The sequence below is a fragment of the Mus caroli genome, chromosome 18 (genome assembly GCF_900094665.2).
Source record: "Mus caroli chromosome 18, CAROLI_EIJ_v1.1, whole genome shotgun sequence".
Classification (NCBI taxonomy): domain Eukaryota; kingdom Metazoa; phylum Chordata; class Mammalia; order Rodentia; family Muridae; genus Mus; species Mus caroli.
The window spans coordinates 1462038-1468295 of NC_034587.1; the positions used below are offsets into that span (position 1 = coordinate 1462038).

General features: G+C 48.3%; 1 pseudogene across 1 annotated transcript; it reads right to left on the reverse strand.

Moving 5' to 3' along the window:
• Positions 1 to 1554: 1554 nt before the first annotated feature.
• On the reverse strand, positions 1555 to 3715 carry LOC110284888 (annotated as a pseudogene). The gene is made up of 2 exons (XR_002376993.1): positions 2860 to 3715; positions 1555 to 2827 (listed from the first exon to the last, which is right to left on the reverse strand). The product of XR_002376993.1 is annotated as a dnaJ homolog subfamily C member 14-like (transcript).
• Between the last annotated feature and the right edge of the window lie 2543 nt (positions 3716 to 6258).

Here is a 6258-nt window from a genome sequence, read left to right on the forward strand (position 1 = left end):
ATTGCAACCAGGCGCATGCACACACACATACATATATATGTATATGCTCACACACACATATACAACACACACACACATACACACACATACCACACAGACCATACATACAGACACACATATACAAACATCACACATCACACACACACACACCATACACAGAAACATAACATACACACATACATACACACACTAAATATAATTTTAAAATGAAAACTAATGACAAAATTACTTAGCTCCTAAGAAAGTAATGAGAAAGCCAGGCGTGGCAGCACACACCTTTAATCCTAGAACTTGAAAAGCAGAGAGGAGTATCTCTATAAGTTCCAGGTCAGCTATGTGGGATAGCTAGAATCAAATAGTGAGACCCTGTCTCAAAGGAAAAAATAAGGTAAACAAAGAGAAAAAGAGAAAAAGAGAGAAAGAAAAATAACTCTCTAAGTGAAGCCTCTAGGCTGAGGCAGTTCACTTGTCACACCCCAATTAAGGGTTAACCTAAAAACACTAAGTGCATATTCCTATGTAGTGATGTTCCATGATTCTACTGAATAGACAAAGTAGTGATCGCCTGCTGTTGTTGACCTTTCTCAGCTTCAGGGTTTGGTGGTGGTGGTGGTGGTGGTGGTGGTGGTGGTGGTGGTGGTAGTGGTGGGGGTGGTGGCGGTGGCGGCAGCGGTGATAGAGGAGATGGTGGTGGTGGTGGTTCTTTTTCTTTTTAAACAAAATGCAAAAATCCTTGAGTTCTAACTTCATCAGCCCTTGCTTGCCCTTTCTCCCTGTCATCCACCTGTCTTCCAGAGAAGGCTCTATGAACTTCCAGAGCAAGGATGCTCTGAGAGCAGCTAGAGAGTTGCTTCCTGGTGGCTTTCTCAGGCCCAGTGCCCAGGCCCCATAATGCCTATTCTGACTATTCAAAGCACCATTTGAGCATTCTGATGCCAGCCTGCTGGCTGCTGACCCCAGGGACCTCTTAGCTCAAAGGCTCCTTGTGCTGATGGCCAAATGAGATATCCCTGCTCCTCCTTCACAGTCTCTTGCCACCTTAGTGTGTTTATTGATAATAGTTCCTCCCAGAGATCCCATTAGCCTCTGCTTTCTCATTTCAGCTAAGACAGTACAAGGTTCTGGAAGAAAGGCTGAGTCAAGACAAGAAAATACCAGCAGAGGCAAGATTTCTTTTTTTTTTTTTCTTTTTTTTTCTGTGTCTCCAAAATTAGGGGTACATGCTTTTTCTTTTAGCTACTATAACAGGGTAAAGGGGGGAGGGGAACCCCTGATATGGGTTTAAGAAATAAGATACACTCATTTAAAAGGGGGTGTGTTTCATCTGCTCTTAAGAGCGGATGATAAGATAAAGGCATACAGACCCCAGAGAAATCCCCAGTTCCCACACCTCAGAAGCGTACTGTCTGGACTAGGTCCAGCCCCTAAGTTCTTTGCTCTAACCACCTCCTATTTCTTTGGTATTGTCAGAAAACAAGATTCCGTTCCTGGGTGTTAGGGAAGAGGGAGAAGATGTCATGGGCTTCCTCTAAGTACTGAGTGAACAATTTAAAATGTTTCCCTTTTTAAAGTATTTTAAAATAAATCAAATTCCATCCTGTGCTGTACACAGCCCTTTTGACTCCCTGATATTGATTTGAGGAAGGAAGAGAAGGGGTGTCATCGTTGAAAGGGCCGCCTCACTTTCTTCCGCTGTTTAGGTTTGGCTTCTCCCTTGGGTACTGAACTGTTGGGCCTAGAGGTTGAAGTGGTCCCAGGGCCAGGGTGAGGTGCAGCAAAGAAGTTCCCACTGGACATCAGCCCCGGAGGTACTTGAAAGGTCCGGCTCAAGAAATCCTGCAGGTCAGCAGGAGGGGACTCTGGAGTGGCCCTGTGCCGGCCACTGGTGCCCGGTACCCGAGAACCAAATGAGATGTGGTAAGGGACTCTGTGGGTATCTGGGGAGATACCCACACGCTGGCATCCAGCCCACTCTGTGATATCATACACCTTTTCATCCATCAGCGCAGCATGCTCGACTCTACCCAGAAGTCTCCTTCCTCAGCAGGATGCAGCCTGTTACACTCAGCACGGTATCTGGCACTCTTGGGTTCCCGGTCCATCTCAAACCTCCTATGCTTTCCTTGGCATCTGCTGCACGTCATCGTGTTCATTGCCTCCTTGAGGTCATCTTGTAGCTTCGACAGAAACTCATTCACTGACCAGCTGAGCTCATTCTCTGCCATTCATTTCATCTCATATTCCTTCCGCCTCTCTGGGTTGCTGAAAATGTCCCAAGCTGCCCGCAAAATTTTGAAGGCCTCCTCAGCCCGGTGATTTTTATCAGGATGGACCATTACTGCTAGCTGCCTATAGGTCTTCTTTAATTCAGTGTCGGATGCTGTAGCTTCAACCCCCAGCACATAAAACGGGTTTAGCTCATCTTCAGGAACCCCAGCCATGGTCAAGAGTCGGGCCACTTCCTCTTCAGGCTGGCAGTATCGCCCACTAGCTACAGGTACATTGCCCTGTTTCTTAGTCCTCTGCTTGACCCAGGGCAGCTCCTGCCAGCCCCACTGTATTAACCTTACCAGCTGCTGCCATGGCCTGCTATCTTTCAGCAGAGTCAAGCAATGATGCAAGGCTGGAGAACCCAGCCAAGAGAACAGCCGAGCGGTCTTATCCCTCCAGCCTAACCGGTTGCCCAGTCCCACCGAAAACCTCCAGCCCAACTGTAGACATCCCAAAGAGAGGGCAAGAGCCAGGAGGAGGAAAGCACCCACTACCCTAAGAATACGGATGAGCAGCCCCGCCACACAGAAGAAGCTCTGGCTTAGAAACTGGAACACTGTTTAGAAACTGGCTTAGAAACTGGAACGCGGACCCATACCCCCAGTCTCCTGGCCCAGACCCCCACCCAGACTCGAAAAAGGTCCAGGTCACTGCCTTTCAGCTTCCTGCATGCGTAAATGAGATGGCCACAGGTTTCCACATACTCTCCCACCAATACCAGAAGAAGTTCAATCAGCCACCAGATTATCTGTCTGACTTCTTTTTCGGGCCAGCCGATGACGACCTGGGGTCTTGGGTTCTCTGCGTCCACTATTCCGAACATCCTCCTTGATCAGAAAACGGTGCTTCTGCCTCCGGGACGGGGGTTTCTTTCCACTGGACACACGTGAAAAATCACTTGGAAATTTAAGAGGTTCCTCATCATCATATTCTTCTTCCAACTCTTCATCTTCCCCCAAGGCTGGAGAGGTGCAATGGTGGCAAAGGCTGCTAGAAGAGCCATCTCCTTCCTCGGAGTAAGTCCCTTCGGGGACGCCAGGGCTTCCCTGGCAGTTACAAGCAGATGGAATGGAAAGAAAAGAAGGACTCCCATCCTCCTGGTACCCAGTCTCATTCTCTCTTGGGAGTTCCTGGTCCACTCCTGACTCTTCTGAACCTGTCTCGCTCTCATCAGGGTAGCCTCCTCCTCTAGGTGGTCCTGGACCCCTTGGAGGACCATGGCTTGGATCCGACCAGTGGGCTGGATTTGGAGGCTGTGTGTACTTAGGGCCGGAGTGCTCTTTGAGGCATCGTGTATCATTAGGAGCAGTCTCTGCTGAGTTCCTGAGTCCTGAGAATGAAAGTGTTTCGGGGTCCATAGAGGATCCTGATGTACTGAGGGAGGAACCACCACTGCGGTGGGCTCCACACAACCTTCTTTCTCCCGGGTGCTTCTGGGCCATGACCCCGGGGCTTCCTGAGGATTTTAGGTCACTGCCATCATTGCAGTAACTCCTCCCTCCTCAAGCAGCTGCGCCTGAGGCCAGGGGGAGCTGCCAGGGGGAGCTACAGGAGCAGCTCCCCTCCCACCCACCCACCCCCGGCTCCGCCTCCCGCTCACACCAAAGATTTCTGATTATAAAGATGAGACATCCTGTCTATAAAAGAGACACTAGGATTACTAGTCAGTTTATTTTTCACAGTTAGATTAGTATTCATGACATCAAAAAACAGAGCTGAGACCAACCATCAGAAGTTTGTGGAGCGCAGAAGGCTCTGACTTGCTGTCCTGGGCGGAGCACTATGCCAGGGGCAGAGAGCAAGTCTGCCTTTCTCTGGGTCTGAGCGTGTATTGAACAACAGCAACATCAGAAGGAGCCTTGGCTTCAAGGACAACAGCTTACTCAAATTGGAGATCTGGCTGAGGCAAAAGGCAGGTTCTTTCAGTCTTTGCGTCTGCAAAGGCTGACTGGCTGGTTTAAAACAGCAGTGATACAGAGGTCAGAATGTTGCAGGTCCAGAGCCTAATTACAATTTATCTTGGGCTATTTTTTGACCCCTAAGAAGCCATTCTTTGCCCACCTCTGTGTCAGATCTAACATCCTGTGGTTAACAGATAAAAATCTTTTGGAAAGTATTAACATAGCACACCAGTAGCTTCCACTAACCAAAGAGCTAAGCATTTGATCAGATAACCTCAGAGACCTATAGCTGAGATGTCTCCATTTTGCTGTAACCTGCCTCTCTGATATTTCATCCCTGTATTGGATGGGTCTGATTTATGGCTTTCTTTGTTCTGTTACTTTTAAAACTTGATGAAATTGTGCCCATGTGGGAACACGGAATTTGAGGAAACCTAAATCTATATTCCCAGGCTATGTCACTCATATTTGACTGTAGAACAAATAATCTCTTATCTCCTTTGTGGTGGGAGTTGTGTTTTTGCATAGATGATTCCAATCTTCATACTAATATTAATCTCAGTTCATGAAGATATATCTATTTGTGCTTATAGGCAGCCTGTAAAACAAGTCAAAGAGGCTACAACAGAATTCAAGGGGCTTCAGGAGGGAGCTCACAGACATGCAGGTAGAGTCTGAACAGGTAACAAGTCATACTAGCCACTGTCTGCTCCCAGGGCTGATGAGAGAGAAGGTAACCAGCTGTGGGGGCAAGGGAGGAGGGCAGAACCAGGTCTGAGCAGGACTGATGCAGATGTGCAATCAGGTAGACAGGAGACGGTAGCTTCATAGGTAATGCCAACAAACAGGGAACCAAGCCCAACTGAAGCTCCAGGGACAGTGGAAGCTGTCTGCCTGCTCCACCCTTGAGGCAGTCAGGATGTCAGAAGATAGGACCAATGGCATCAGAGTCCTGGGTGTTCACAACTCTGTGGGGTCCAGGTGAGGTAGTTGCATCATTTTCTTGGCCTGGTCTGTCCAATAACTTCTTGAGACTTCTTTCCTTGCTGTGATTTTAATACTCTCATTTGCACCCCAGTCTCAGTTCACCCCAATAAACTTATTCCCAGAAGCAAGTCTTTATCTGAGTGGTGTGAATGGCAGCAGAAATAAGGTAATGTTTAATTGTCCACCCTAGCACAAGATCACCCTCCACCTTTCAAATGGTGTCTAGTGAAGCTACCTATAGAATGGAGTCTCTCCAGTATGACCCAGCCAGACCAAGCGCCACTTGGACTCTGTAGCACTTAAAGGGTTCAGAGAGGCCTGTTCTGGGTGTGTGTACAGAGGGTAGAGGAGGTGACGACAGGATCCTTGGGTTTTAAAGGAACCAAGTGTTGCAGCATCCACTCTTGGTTCCTCTAAAACCCAAGGATCCTGGTCTGGGGTCAGCCAGGCTCAAAGCAGCAAGGACAAATCCCTATGTTCTTCAAGGAGTTTCTCAGATCTGAGATTTCCTCTTGTTTCTCAGGCACCACCTCCCCCACCCCTTCTTTTTCAGAAAAGCCTGAAGTAGGAGTGCCTTGCATTCCCTAGATATCCTCCCCACCCAGGTGAAAAGGTGAACTTGACAGATCTCAACTGGAGAGACTGGATTCCTCTTGCCACCCCTCAGGCTAACCTTGCACCAAGCTAAGAGAAGCCTTGGGTTGAATTCCTGTGCTGCCTCTGAGGTGGCTGTCCCACCCACCCTTTCTTCTCTTAGCCCAAGTGAGGGGTAAACTTTCGAATGGTGCCTGGCTTTCAGGTTTCCTGAGCATTAACACATATAATCCGCTTACCATCATCTGGTGGAGTGTCTGGTGCAAAAGTCAGGCTTAATGAATGTGTGGCAGGCTCTTGGCTGCTCTCAGGAACTATTCTTTTGAGTTGTCTAAAGAGGGTGGAGAAAACAGAAATGTTTAGAATTTGAACAGGACTGTGTCTGGTTACTCTTTGTGTCACATCACTATATATGGTCTGGATGGGACTTCCTTCTCATTACCCTCACATCCCATAATGCCACATGCTGTCACAGGGTCTGGGCTTGGCAGGCCACAGCGGTTCT